The sequence below is a fragment of the Canis lupus genome, chromosome 35 (genome assembly GCF_048164855.1).
Source record: "Canis lupus baileyi chromosome 35, mCanLup2.hap1, whole genome shotgun sequence".
NCBI lineage: Eukaryota > Metazoa > Chordata > Mammalia > Carnivora > Canidae > Canis > Canis lupus.
The window spans coordinates 11,972,602-11,988,081 of NC_132872.1; the positions used below are offsets into that span (position 1 = coordinate 11,972,602).

General features: G+C 36.8%; 1 long non-coding RNA gene across 1 annotated transcript in view; it reads right to left on the reverse strand.

The window, feature by feature from the left end:
- The window catches only part of LOC140625168 (uncharacterized), a 208,792-nt gene that overhangs the window by 79,072 nt on the left and 114,240 nt on the right, over window positions 1-15,480 (reverse strand). Inside the window, exon 3 of the long non-coding RNA XR_012024543.1 lies at window positions 6,131-6,291. This is a non-coding gene — a long non-coding RNA (uncharacterized lncRNA). The remainder of the gene's footprint in view (window positions 1-6,130; window positions 6,292-15,480) is intronic.

Here is a 15,480-nt window from a genome sequence, read left to right on the forward strand (position 1 = left end):
CCATTTAGGGGCTTTCTGACAACAGGTATGACTATATTGTGCCATACATTTAGGGAGGTCAGTTTGTCCTCAAGAAGTGGTGCATGTAAACATAGAATACAACATGAGAAGTGACACAACAGATGAACAAATTGCTGTAGTAGAACAAAGGGAACTAACCTCCACCTCCCAACTGCCAGGGAAGGTTTTAGGTTAGGAGATAAATGGTAGAATAAGTTGGAAAAATCATACAAATACAAATTTAAAAAGTTAGATATTTGATGGGGGATATTGATAATAGAGGAAGCTATGCATTTGTGGGGACATGAAATATATGGGAAATCTCTGGACTTTCCTCAATTTTGCTACAAACCTAAAATTGCTTTTTAAAGTCTTTTTCAAAAAGCAAAGCAAATGAATAATTAATATTAAATATCAAGAATTTGGATATTTTTACAAATAATACCAAACAAAACCCCAAAATTACACATTTCTGAACTGAAACATTTAACACAGAGGAAAACCCAGAATTTATTAAAAAAAAAAAAAAAAAGATTGCAAGTGCCAAGGATTTGTTAAGAACAGTGAGGGTGGGGGCATTTGGGTGACTCAGTTAGTTAAGGGACTGACCCTTGATTTCGGCTTAGATCATGATCTCAAGGTCGTGAGGTTAAGCCCCACATCAGGCTCCAGGCTCAGTGTGAAGTCAGCTTCAGGTTCACTTTCCCTCTCCCTCTGGCCCTGAGCCCCTATAGTCCTTACCCTTGTTCACACTCTAAATGAATGAATGAATGAAATCTTTAAAAAAAGAACAGTGAGGGACAAGAGTCCTATTACTGCATTTAGAGTTGGAAGGCATTGCCTCTCTTTCCCCAGGTCATTTTCCATGCTTTCTGCTTTGCACAAACAACTCTGAGTGGTGGTTTTTGTGTTTTGTGGGTTTTTTTTTTTTTTTTGCATGTCAGACTAGTATGACAGTGATCCAAACAGACACCAACACAGAATTGGAGAGGAAGCCCCATTGAGTCAGTGCTGGCAAAGGAGGACACTAACAAAGGCACAATGGAAGCCATAAAATGCAGGAAGTGTGTGGGCAGAGGTGTGTGGGAGAGGATGTCAACACCATGAGTCAATGCCTGAGGACAGGTTGGGGGTGGCCGTACACAAAGAGAAGACAGAGGCAAAAGGCCCAAAATAGAAATGAATGGAAGAGAGATGAACTGAAGCACGAATGTACAGATGTTAAGTTAGAAGATACAGAAGGAAGAGAGAGAGAAGCAAGCAGAGTCCAAGAGTCGTGGTAGCAGAGGCTCAAAAACAGAGAGACAGAAAAAAAATCATCCACAATGTCAGTGCAGTGGGGCACAACTCCACTGTTGAACTCTGCATTTCACAACACTGTGCATTCAGCATGTTCTATGGAACACCATGCCCTAGAAAGATTTTCCACCTTTTTCAGGACAAGAGCTTTTCTTTCTTTGTTCTCCCCCTCCATCTATGCTATCATTCCTCCTCTCCATCGTGAGATTTCAGCAATATTTCTCTGATCTTGAAAGCATACATAGAACAAGTAACCCATTATGACCGTTCCAATAATTTTAATGAATTTTAGGACTTTCTGATGGGGGAATTGGAACTTGCAGAAGGGAAATGTTTAGCCAATTCTTTAAGGTAACTCTGTCACCTGAGAAGAGAGGCACATTAATTATACTCTTGTGATCAAGTAACAATCACTATTAGGATAGCCAAGAACTGGGCAAGCAGTAGCTGCAGCTATATTTAGCGAAGAGCAAATTTCCACTTTGCACCCTAGTTCAACCCAAGATGCCAAAGAAGAATGTAACAGCAGCACGATCAGAACTCCTGAATGCAGCCACAGCATAATACTGTGATCAGTTGTGAGTTCTTTCTGGCCTTTGAAGACCTCATAGGAGAGTGGAGACAGAGCTGCAGGAAGAAATTTAACTCCAGTAGGAGGAGACAGGAACAACAGAAAAATAACTTTTCCTTCTCTTTGCAGCTTCTGTAGTCATCTTCTCTCCCTGGAACTTTTCCAAACACTGTAAAATCATACAATCTTCCAATGACATGAATCTATCTGCAAAGGCAATTTATCCCATATCCTACTTACAGTAGAATATCATCAAACAGAAAAGAAAAATAGGCCATAAAAATGAATAAAAAAGTGAATTCCTTCATTTGGTCACTAGATTTATGGTAACATATTGCTGAATTATTCTCCCAGGCTAACAGTTCCACGCTTCAGGAAAAGGGTAGGAGATGAGGCTGGACTCTAGGTGGGTAAAAATATGCCTGAGAGATTTTTGAAATATCACATCCCATGGTGAAATCAAGTCTAAGAACCAATCAAATAAAAACTCAATTCAAAGGAGCTGGGAAGAGAAGCAGACATAAGATAGGAAACAACAGATCCAAGAGAATGGGGTCATTCCTAGAGGTTGGACAGGAAAGGGATCCAGGGACTTAGGACTTAGGCCTCTAATCCACCTGAGCAGAGAGATAGCTAGGAGCAAGGGCCAGGTGGCACTAAGTGACCATTGCCTGAACACTTTTTAAGGTCTAAAATTATGACTTGATCTACCAGTCTACCTATTCCATTGCTAGACACTTCTGGTTACCAGAAAAGATGATCATAAGATCTGAGCCAGAAAGTTCTGCTTCTCCCTAATATCCCTGATCATCACATTTATCTTTTTGTAGCAGCAGGACTTGCCTGACTTCTTTTCTTTTTTCAATTCAAGCCCTATTCATAGTTCTTTTTTTTCTCCCCCCAAAAGTGAGCTCCCATTGGATTTTTGCTTCCCTCAACTATTTCTCCAGGTATGTGATCCTCTTTTTTGTATTCATTTTTGATGCTCTTCTTTGCCATACTGACTGTAGGTCCATTAAACAAGCTGAGTTTGCATATAATCTGTAAAGCCATTTTACTTTCTAACTAGATCCCCTCTTTTCCTTCTCATAGAAATTATTTACAATTGTATTTAGAATTTTCTTTTTCAAGAGTTCCAATCCTTTGAGCCAAAAAATAATATTTTGTTAGAGTGTTTACTATAGAAGCAAGAATAACATTGTTTCATATTGAAAAAGACCACAGGTCCTGAGGTACATAGAGGGCATGAGGTGATGGCCAAATGAATACTACAATAGATGTTCTTCTAGGCAGACCTGGAGACAGTTACTGCATAGCACAGAACAACAGCACCACATGAGAAGTGGAGCTGAGCGGGGCCCACTCACCGGCTGAGTGGTTTGCTTCTGCTGACCAGCCTTTCAAGATGAGTGATTCTAATTTTTGCTTCAACAAAATCACAATCTGAATGAGTCATGGATATTTGGGTGGTTTTAGATTTGGTAAAATCACAAATGTCAAATCCACAAATCTAAAAGCCTACAGCAGGGATCAAAACACAAGTGTTTATAGGAGCCAGCCAGGAAACATAAATGAGCAACTCAAGATGGAGGTAAAACAACAGCAAGTAGTAAAGGTTATGTTTAATTGGGAAGAAGTAATAATAATCATCATCATAGCAAACATGGATATAGCACTTACTTTGTACCAGGCACAGGATGAAGGGCTTTCCATGTATTAATTTATTTAAATCTCAATACCCTCCTATGAGGGGGGTTATTATCTGTCAGTTATTAGCTGCCAATTTAAAGATAGGAAAACTGAAACACAAAGCATTTGAGTTACAAGGCACATAGTACTCAAATCTAACTAATTGTTGACATTAAGGTCCGTGATCCAGTACTGTCAAATCTGCTTTTATAAGGTAAGAATTCAAATTTGTATGTGAAATCTTGGTTTTAAGCTATGGCTCATAATCTTTACACATATTATGAACCAAACATATGCAGCATTCAGCCCATAGGACACTAGTTTGTGTTTCTTTTTCTTTTTCTTTTTCTATTCTTTCTTTTTTTTTTTTTTTTTTGAGAATAGTTTGTGTTTCTGATATTAGAAACACTTTCAGAAAGGGATCTCCTCAATAATGACAGCTCTGCAATTAGCACTTTCTGCATTTTCTTTCTGGAAAACTATTAGGAAAGGTGAGATTAAGAATTCCTCATGAGGGATGCCTGGGTGGGTCAGTGGTTGAATATCTGCCTTTGGCTTAGGGCATGGTCTTGGAGTACTAGGATTGAGTCTCATTTTGGGCTCCCCTCAAGGAGCTGCTTCTCCCTCTGCCTTTGTCTCTGCCTCTCTCTCTGTGCCTCTCATGAATAAATAAATAAAATCTTTTTTAAAAAAGAAACTTAAAAAAAAGAGAATTCCTCATGAATGGAATGAAAATGAACAAATGAAAAAACACATGAACGAATGAATAAAAGAAAAATGTCTGGGCCATAAACCCTTCAAGTAGATAAACATACCACACTGCTGCTATATAAGAACCAGTTTTAAAATTCCAGAATGGCATGAGAAAACCTGTGTGTATAGCAAATAGAAGGGTATCCAGTGAGTAATAAGCATCTTTTATAACAGATTTTCAAATTCATTTCTGAATCTCCTAGAACCCCAGTGCATTACAACCATCTCCACTTCCTTTCCCTTCTTTGAACCACTCTCAAATGAGGTAATGCTGAAGCCACAGCACTGTTTCCAATCTACCTATTATTCCAGTCCACTCAATTCCCCTGCACCAAAAGCCTCTCCAACCACCCCAGGAATTGGCTTATACTCCAAAACATGCCTTCTGGATATCATTGACTATCCTTACAGAGGGAAAAAATTTTCCTCTCAGGAAGAACATACAATGTAAAGACAGAAAGTTCATACAGCCCAGCTCCTTCCCTTTAAAGGTTAAAATAATTAAGGTATAGAGAGATAAATCAACTGTGCAAGAGTTTATTCTACAAGCAATCTGTGAGCTTCATTCCAGTATCCTAGAAGATGACTAGTTGGTTTACTATTTTGGGAACTTCTGGAAGAATTTTAATGTATCATGAAAGCAAATACATGCAAAAATCCAGGTAGTTTTTGATTTCTTAATTTAATGCTTTTCTTTGACACCGACTTCCCTCATTTTCTTCCTCTGGCTAACCACTACTCATTGTTCAAGCACAAATTAATGAATCATTCCAAAATGAGCCCTCCCAGATACCCTTTCCTTATAACATGTTCAACTGAGATGTTGCTTCTTTGTGCCTTACTTCCATCAGTGGTCTCATCACACTGCTCCACAATGACTTTAGGTGTTTCCCCTGCTCCCCTCAACTCCTGCCTCTTGGGGGAGGGGAAACGGATGGGCCTTTTATTACTATAAACCCAGGACCTGGCAAGTTACTGACAAATGCATAGTGAGCTGTAAGAAAAAGTTAGTTTAATGAATTGATGAGTAAATGCCCTTCTATGCCCTTTGGGAGACACAAGAGAACGCTGATATCTCTACCAAGGTGCTGAATGTCTAGGTAGGAAAATACTTCCTCAGTGACCTTACCTTTTGAAGGAGGCAAAAAGTGAATCTCTCCCCCTTGACAATTTCTTTCTCTGATGATGGACTCTTAAGGAAAGTGTGATTATTTTACCAAGGATGACTTAAGCATTTATATTACCCATTGATTTTTTAAAGATAATCTGCTTTGTTTGAACATGGGCTCCTGTAGAGGGGTCATGGGTGGAAAAGAAAAGAGGATTCTTTAGGCTTGGTCCGCATACACGGTACAGATTAGAACTGGGCTTGCTTACCTGCTAAGAATTATCTACTGGAAGATCAGAAATCTATACAATGTCTGTCTGGTAGTGTTTTGAGGCACATTTGTGTGTGTTTGCATACTTTGTTTCTCTTTTATTTTTCCCTGGATCCTTCAACAAAGTTATGTTTCTAAAATTCATCTGATCTCAGCTGTTATAAAGGCAGAGAATGGTTTTGCCAATGCTTGTATCATAAAGAAAGAGCAGCAGTTTCAGCAGAAATAAAAGAACCTCAAGGGCCTGAATATCTGTCCTTTAAACACCAAGAAAGACAGCTTAGAGAATATATAAATGTGATTTCTCATATACCTCCTCAATATGTTTTGTATTTATCACTTTCTTTTGATCCTCATGACCACAATTTCTATTCAGAATGTTTCCAATTTGCATCATTTCATTACCTCCTCACTGCTCACCCAGACTCCAAGATCTCACCTTTCCCATGCTCCAATCTTCTAATCCATTCACACCATGCTGTGTAGTGATCACTCTGAAAAATTCTTCTATTTGTGACCAAGTTAAGCTTCAGCACCATTCTCTTAAAATTCTTCAACATCTTCTATGAGGGCAGTATTACCGTGACACTAAAACCAAAGCTATCACAAGAAAAGAAAAATACAAATCAATATCCCATATAAATATAGATGTAGAAATCCTTAAACAAAACACTAGCCAACTGAATCCAATAACATATAAATAGGATTATACACCATGAACAAGGTATATCATCACAGAAAAGCAAGGTTGTTACAACATATGAAAATAAATCGACACACACATTAACAATGGACAAAAACCATATGATTACCTTAGTAGACGCACAAAAAGTCATTTGACAAATCCAACAATCTTTCATGATTAAAAACAAACTAGGAATATAAGGGAACTTCCTCACTCTGATAGAAGACTTTTATTAAAAACCCATGATTAATATTGTACTTAATGGTGAAAGATTCAATGTTTCCAGCCTAATAGAAGAAAGGAGAAAGTTATACATTTTTGCATTCCTGTCAAAATTGTACTGGAAGTTTTAGACGAAAAACTGGGCAAGAAAAGGAAATAAGAGGCATCTAGATTGGAAAAGAAATAAAATGGTTTCTATTTGCAGGTTACAAGATCTAACGTAAAAAATCCACCAAAAAATTATTAAAGTATTTCAGCAATGTTAAAATAATATTTAATGGAATATAGATGATTTTGTACACTACAAAAATCTAAAAATCAACTGTATTTTTATATACAATGATCAATCTCAAAGAAAGCCATTTTTTACAATGATATCCAAAAGAATAAAATACCTGGAAATAAATTTAACATAGAAGTGCAAAGTCTTGAATGCTACAAACAATTATTAAAAGAAATTGAAGAAAAACTAAATAAATGTATAAGTATCCCAAGTTTCTGAATTGCAAGATGTAAATCTGTTATGATAGCAATATATCTCAAGGTGATAGATAAATTCAGCAAAATATTTACCAAAATTCAGCTTTCATGTAGAGACTGACAAGATTTTTAAACTTTTAAACAAAAGTTTAAATGGAAAGTTAAGGAACAAAATCAGAGGACTTAAATGTTCTAATTTCAAAACTTTCTATAAAGCTATTGTAATCAAGACAAAGTGATGCTGGTGTAAGGTAAGCTATATAAATCAATGGAATATAACTCAGATCCCAAACATAAATCCTTACATTATGGTCAACTGATCTTCAACAAGGGTGCCAGGATAATTCAATAGAAAAATATCTTTCAATAAATGGTACTAGGAGAGCTAAATATCTACATGAAAAAGAGTGGTGCTAAAATCTTACCTCATTCCATATACAAAAATTAACTCAAAATAGAAAATACCTCGTATAAAATCTAAAACTATAAAAACACTTAGAAGAAAACATAGGAATAAATTTTTATGACCTTGGATGAGGCAAGAATTTTTTAGATATGGCATCTAAAGTAAAAATGTCAGAAGACAAAAATAGGTTAATTGGACTTCACTGAAATTGAAAATCTTTTTGTTTCAAAGGCTACCATCAAGAAAGTGAAAAAATAACCCAAGAAAGGGAGGAAAATATTCATAAATCCATATATCTGATGAGACTTGCATTCAGAACAGATAAGGAACTCCTACAACTCAAAAATTGAGACTTATAACCTAAAAAAATAAAATAAAAAATAAAGAATAAAAAGACTTATAACTTGATTTTAAAATGGTATAATGAACTGAACTGTGTTCCCACTCCACCACCCACCTGCCACTTGGATTCATGCCGAACCCCTAACTCTCAATCTGACTGTGTTTGGAGAAGGGGCCTGATACAAAAGATAAGTACCAGAAAGGGAATCTCAGCACAAGCTAACCCCTGCAAGGTGACATAAAGTGCTAAGGCTGAAGTTTGAGAACCCGAAGCATGGGGAACCCTACTATAAGCATTGGATAAATATAGTCAAATAGGTTGGGTCAGACTAGTCTTCACCTTTGGAATCATTTGGTGGTAAGAAGTAACACTGACAGTGGACTAATCAGATCCCAGTTCTCTTTCATTAAAGTAGTAGTCCAGCTCCTCTTTGTGATTGCACAATTGTAATAGTAAATCCTACTGATTTGGGGGCACTTCAAAAGATCTTGGTTTCCTGCTAAATGCAAAGATGGAGGCTCAAGAGGTTAATTAAAAATATAAAATTGTATGACTATCCTTGTGCCCTACAAATATAGTACACTTCATATTACCTACAGATTTGAGCATTTTAGTGAGATTATAAAAAGTTTTATAGTATTTACATGGAATTTTAAAAAAATGCAATTTACACCAAAAATTCTGTAACATCCCTAGTAGTTCATACTAGAGAACTTATCCTTACAAGAGTTAGCCCTGAAAAATGTTTAACCTTCTAAAATAAGAAATATATAACTCCATGCAGTACTATGATGTGTATAATTTTTTTTCTGATTTCTGTGATTAGAAGGGGTCGGTACTCACTTCTGATTAAAAAAAAAAAATAAAGCTGTTAAAAACAGTGTTCAGATACCTCTCATTTCCAAGGAGAGGAAGCTAGCTACCTTATGTATAGAGAAATGGCTTCACTGAGTATTAAGGTTTTTAAAGAATAAATGGAATGAGGGATTCAATGATATTTTATCTAACCTTAATTAACAAAGAAGGTTGCAACAATGGAAAGGAATAGAAATACTATTTAAAAATAAGTGTCTGATTAATAAAATAAGCATCAGTATATTAGATATTCAACAGGGAAAAGTATAAGATTTCTAACATTTACTTTCTCTTTAACTTTTTCAAAGTTTGTCTTCTTTCTCTCCTGAGCTTCAAATCCATATGTTCATTTGCCTACTTGACCTGTGTACTGAGGTACTTAAGAGGGATCCTATATTTAGCATATCTAAAATGAAATTCCCAATTTCCATCTCTGCTCACACTAGCCCAATGGGCTCTTCCAATTTTCTTTCAATGGCTCCTACTTGCCCAAGCTAAAAAACTGAGTCATTCCTCAACCTTCCAGTGGAGATCATTCAACATAAGACTATTCTTTCCTTCATGTTTTCTACTTCGCTGCTTCCATGTGTTAACCTCCCCCCACAATCAAAAAAGTTCAAATCCAATCTGAATTCTTTAGTGAGAGAAACAGCAATGTCCTCTTCTAGTATCAAGCAGATGATTTCTCATTTTCTGGACCATAGCCAAATTCAAAGAGTAATTGATTCTATCTCCCATTGATTCTATCAAGCCCCCTCAGCTAAATCAAGGCAGCACTTGCCAAAATTACCTGCTAGTGCTATATGTGTAGTGGGTGTATTTGTTTACTATGATAGTTCTAACAAATTACCCCAATCTTGGTGACTTAAAAAACAGAAATTTATTCTTTCATATTCTACAGGCCGGAAATCTAAAATCAGTTTTACTAGGTCAAACCCAAGGTGTCAGCAGGGGCATCCTCCCTTTAGATGCTCTAGGGAAGAATCCATTCCCTGCCTCTTCAGCCTCTGACGACTGCCAGCATTCTTTAGTTTGTGGATGTGTCAACTCCAATCTCTGCCTTTCTGCCCTCTCTTCTTCTGACTATGTTAAATTTCCCTTTAGATAAGAGTGTTTCTCTATGACCTTTTATAAGGATACATGTGATTGCATTTAGGTCCTACCTGGATAATCCAAAAAATTCCCCCATCTTGAAATTCTTTATTTAATCACATCTGCAACTGTCTCCCCACCCCTGCTTTTTTCACTGTAGAAGGTAAAATTCCCCTGTCCTAGGGATCAGGATATGGATATCTCTTGGGAGAGGGCATTCTTCAGCCTATCACATTCATGTAAATATTTCAAGCAATGACTTTAAACATATCACTGATTGGATGAAGAGACCTAGGCTGGATGCCAAACCCAATTCCAATCTCTATCCAAACCTATCATCCCTATTATTGCCTATAATACAATTACAAGTAATCAGTGTTTATATTAATTACTACAGATAATTTATTCTTTCTGGATTATTCCAAGATTTGTCAGCTGCTTGTCACAGAAGGCATGCATATTGACAGTTCCATTCAGTGACTTAAAAATCAAATCCATCTTCTTTATCAACAGAATATCTCATAAAGAATCTCTCTTGTCAATTTTTTTGTCAATTTTATTTTTAAAAAAGGAGAATTACACCCTAGACACGGTATCTTATATCACCCTTCTTCCATGTTATTCAGAAAACCAGTGATTTTTTTTTTTAAATTTCTAGGCACTTTATGATCAGATCTTTCAAATATCTATTTTTGAAATAAAGTTATGCTACCCCTGCAAAGGGGCTCCTTTTTCTCCCCAACTAACCATTAAGTTTAATGTCATGGATTGAAAAAGTTCAGTGTAATGCAAAGATCTCTGAGTCTGTGGTCATACCACCAGGGTTTCAGTTCTACCTGCTATTTATTTTACCAGGTCTGGTTTCCTCATCTGCCTAATGGAGGTGGTCTTAATAAAATCTATAAAGCAATGTTGCTAAGAGAATTATTATTTTTTAAAGATTTTACTTATTTGATTCATGAGAGACACACACAGAGAGAGGCAGAGACACAGGCAGAGGGAGAAGCAGGCTCCATGTAGGAAGCCCGATGTGGGACTCAATGCCGGGACTCCGAGATCACACCCTGAGCCAAAGGCAGACACTCAACCACTGACCCACCCAGGCGTCCCATAAGAGAATTAAGTAAGTATATTTTATGAACTATAAAATGCCATTCAAGTTATAATTGTGGTTACCTTTGAGACCCTTCCTATAGATGTCTTTGAAACAAGGTTTTATTTCCAATGATCCTCTATTCATTAATTTGCACTTATTCATTTAACACTTACTGAATACCCATTGTGTATTAGATATTGTTCTTCATGCTAGAGATACAACAGTAAATAAAGTCAACTAAGTCATTGCTTCCATGGCACTTACATTCTAATAGAGACCATTAGACTTTAAAACCCCAACCAACGCTTTAGAGATTTTTGCTAAGAAATAGCTCTTTTAGAAGTTGGTTCTATTCTGGTTTATAGAGAATCACACATATATTCATTTTTCATTCACTCAGCAGATTATTGGGCATCAACAATGTGTTGGAATTTGCTATGGATGCATTCATAAAAATAATGGTCCCTTCTCTTAAATGGCAACCTAGCTGAAATAATAATCTGGCAATGCTACTAGGAGAAAAAGAAAGAGAGCAGCATCCTATAGGAGCTTCTAAGAGGGAGGATCCAGCCCAGGATGTCTTGACTTCTCAGAGGTGACAATACCTAAGGCTGTGTCTTGAAGGACTAACAGGATTGGTGAGGGAGAGATCAGTCAAGGATTGTGGCAGATAACTGTTAGGATAAGTAGTTCATGGGGTCATTTGAGTGGTTGCAGCTGAGAACCCTGTGGCATGGGACTATGCAATAACAGGACATTCAAATAACATCCCCTACAAATTTTGGGAGGGATTTTCCTTTCTATCCTCTCTAATAATAAATTACTTAGCAGTCTGAGTTTAAAATTATTTTTATCAGTATTTAGTACCTTGTGAGTTAACATACTAAGGGAATGCCCTCTTTATGTTCTAATTGAAGGACTGAATGGGGAGTCAGAATATTCTCAGTTGGTCAGGTCACAAAGGCCTTTTTGACACTATCTTTGCGTGGTAAGACCAGGCAGGTTTTTCACAACAGAACTGTCTTTGATGTTTGTCTTGATACACACGTCTAAGTGACTGACCTATAGTTTCTTATAATTCCCTTGACTAATAGAAACTGAACTGGAGCAGAGCTAAGAATGCTAAAGAAGAGCATATAGATTCAGCTGTAGGTTTTGGCAGTGGTAGTGACTAGAGCAATTCTAATGTCACTCACTCATCAGGTATTTTTCATTTCCAATTTAGTTAATTCACACTATTATTATTTGGAAGGCTGCTGATTAACCTTATATCCTTGGTTCTACCATTAGTTGGGCTACATATTTATTTGGGCAAAATATTATTTTTGTATAATTGCCCCAATCATATTTTTGTATACTTGTTACTCATCTTAGGATTCTTCACCTTAGACTACACAAGGTCTTTCATGTTGCCAAAGCTAGATACTATAAAACTATAGAGTGACCTTCTGTATGACCAAAGTTTATCTTGCATTATATCTGGATTCTAGTGTGCTTCTAATGCCCTTTTCATGGCCTGTTTATGCTGTACTAAGGATTATCAAGAGTATGGTATTGGTAGAAATCTGACAGCATTATTCCCTTCTTCAAAAAGACAGAGTTAACTCTTTTTTTTTTTTTTTTTTTTTTATGGGAACAAAGGTAGTAATTACCCATTGGTTTGCTGACTGAATGTAAAACATGCCTTTATTATGACTCTGGCTTTTGTATAAAAGTGTCATCCTTTGATTCAAATTTGAAGGGCCAGATTAAGCTAGTTAAGCTTGGCACTGAGTCTTGAAATCACTAACCCCATAAAGTATTCAATAAGGAGGATGGTTTTAAGACAGGAAACATCCTCTTCCCCGTTACCTTTCTGTGGAGATGACTGTCATTCCTTCATTTGAAGTGTTCAGAATGGTCTTGGTTGTTTGATTTATCATAAGAACTGGTTCTTTCTGCTCTTTCCAGTACCTCTCTTTTTTAATCAATTGATCTGACACCTCCACATTTTACTGATATAATTTGTTCCATCCAGACATCCTCTGAATCAGTATAATTAGGTTCCTTTTTCAACTGAGTACTTTCTGGGATTTAAAACTCCCCTCTTATTGGCACAGTGCACCAAAAACTATGGAACCAGAGAAGAGAGAGCACTAATCACAACAAAAAACATCACCAATGCAGGACATTTTGATTGGACAGAGAGCAACAATACTCTACAGACAATGCCAGCATTTGGAGGAAACAAAACCTTTAGTGAAAATCATCTAATGAAGAGCCATCATTGCAAGGCTATGTTCTTATATATAGTGATGTCACCAAGATGGCAGAATAGGAGATTCTAGCATCTGTCGCCCTACAAAGATCAATTAGACAGTTATCCAGAACCAAAACACCATTGGGAGAGTTTTGGAATCCATTTAAACTTTAGACACACAGTGGGGAAAAAGTTGAGAATACCTCATGACAAAGAAAATAACAGTTCCATTTTGCTTGTATCATCGTATTCCCCAAGCAGTCATTGCTCAACAACAAAAAAAGAGAACTTCCTAATGGAAACAGTTCCCCTCATGGGGAAAGGAAGAGTGACACGCGTGATCAGGTTCCTCAATCTTTTCAGATATTGCACAAAGAACCCCCTCATTTTCACCCACAGACAAGCAAAGCTGAGATGAATGGATAACTGGGAACAAAGGAGAAAAGTAGGAGCTACCAATATCATCCACATGGCAAAAGTGACTACATTTCCCAGTGACCAGCTCTGCAGACAATCCCAGTAGCTTTTACCACTGAAGAAACCCACAGCCAGAAAAGCTGCTGTGGACCCCTCTGCAGATTTCACTGGGTTTGTTTGTTTGTTTGTTTGTTTGTTTTTGTTTCAAAGACATTTATATTTACCGATGCAAGATACTTGAGTCCCTCTTTCATTCCTCCTACTTCCACCACTGGAGACTAGGACCCACACAAGCAGCCAGTCCAGACTTCTGCAGCTGCCTGAGTACAAGATGACAGCCTACAGTCAGGCAGCTGACCCTCATTGCCATGTGCCCACACAGAGCAAGATTCTGTAGCCACAGAAATATGCTGATTGCCAAGGCCCCCACAGCCTCTTTTGGGCCTGGATTCAGTTGTCTCCAATCACTGGCCTGCACCACTGGGCTCACTTGCAACTAGCAAAACCACCGTACAGTTGTCCAACTGCATGCTCTGGCCCAACTCTCATCACTGGCATCCACTGCAATGCATACTCTATAGACTATGCAGCCACAGATTGGTTCAACATATAAAAACCAATTAGTATGATGTACTAATAGAAGGAAAGACAAAAATCATATAATCATGTCATAGATGCAGAAAAAGCATTTGATAAAATTCAACATCCATTTATGATAAAAACTCTCAACAGGGATGCCTGGGTGGCTCAGCAGGTTGAGCATTTGCCTTTGGCTCAGATCATGATCCTGGGGTCCAGGATTGAGTCCCACATCAGGCTCCTGCAGAGGGCCTGCTTCTCCCTCTGCCTGTGTCTCTGCCTCTCTGTGTGTGTTTCTCATGAATAAATAAGTAAAACCTTAAAAAAAAAAAACTCTCAACAAACTTGGTATGGAAGAACGATACCTCAACATAATAAAGTCAAAATATGGCAAACCCATAGCTAACATTATACTCAATGGGGAAAGGTTGAAAATTATCCCTATAAAATCAGAAACGAGAAACAGGTGCCCATTCCTACCATGAATATTCAACATAGTACTGATAAGCTTAGTAATCAGGCAAAGAAAAAGAAAAGTCATCTAAATTGTAAAGAAGCAAAATTGTCTCTGCTTATGACATGATCTTATATAGAGAAAATTATAAAGATTCCCCAAAAACCTTGATAAAACTAATCAATGAATTCAGTAGTTTCAGAATAAAAAAAAAGCAACAGACAAAAATTGGTTGCATTTCTATACACCAGCAATGAATTATCAGAAATAGAGATAATAATACCATTTATAATAGCATTAAAAACAATAAAATGACTAGGAATATATTTCACCAAGAGATGGAAAGATCCATATACCAAAAAAATAAAAAATAAAAATAAGACACTCATGAAACAAATTGCAGACAACACAAATATAAATGGAAAAATACCCATGTTCATGAATTGAAAGAGTTAATACTGTTACAACGTCCGTACTATCCAAAGCTATCTATGGATTCAATGCAACTCTCTATCAAAATTCCAATGCATTTTTCATAGAAATAAAAAAAAACAATTTGAAAATTTATATGGAACCACAAAAGATCCTGAATAACCAAAACAATCTTAACCCAAAAGCATCATACTTCCTGATTTCAAACTATATCACAAAGCTATAATAAAATAATACGGCACTGACATAAAAACAGATATATAGTTTGAAATCAGAATGTGAACCATATAATTGTGCTTATATGTGGAATCTAGAAAACAAAACAAATGAACACAAAACCAAACAGACTCAGATATAGGAAACAACCTTATCAGAGGGGGCAGGAATTGGGAGGAGTAGGATGAAATAGGTGAAGGGGATTGAGAGGTACAAATTTCTAAGGTAAAGTTGTGGGGAAGTAATACACATAGTAAATAATATTGCAATAAT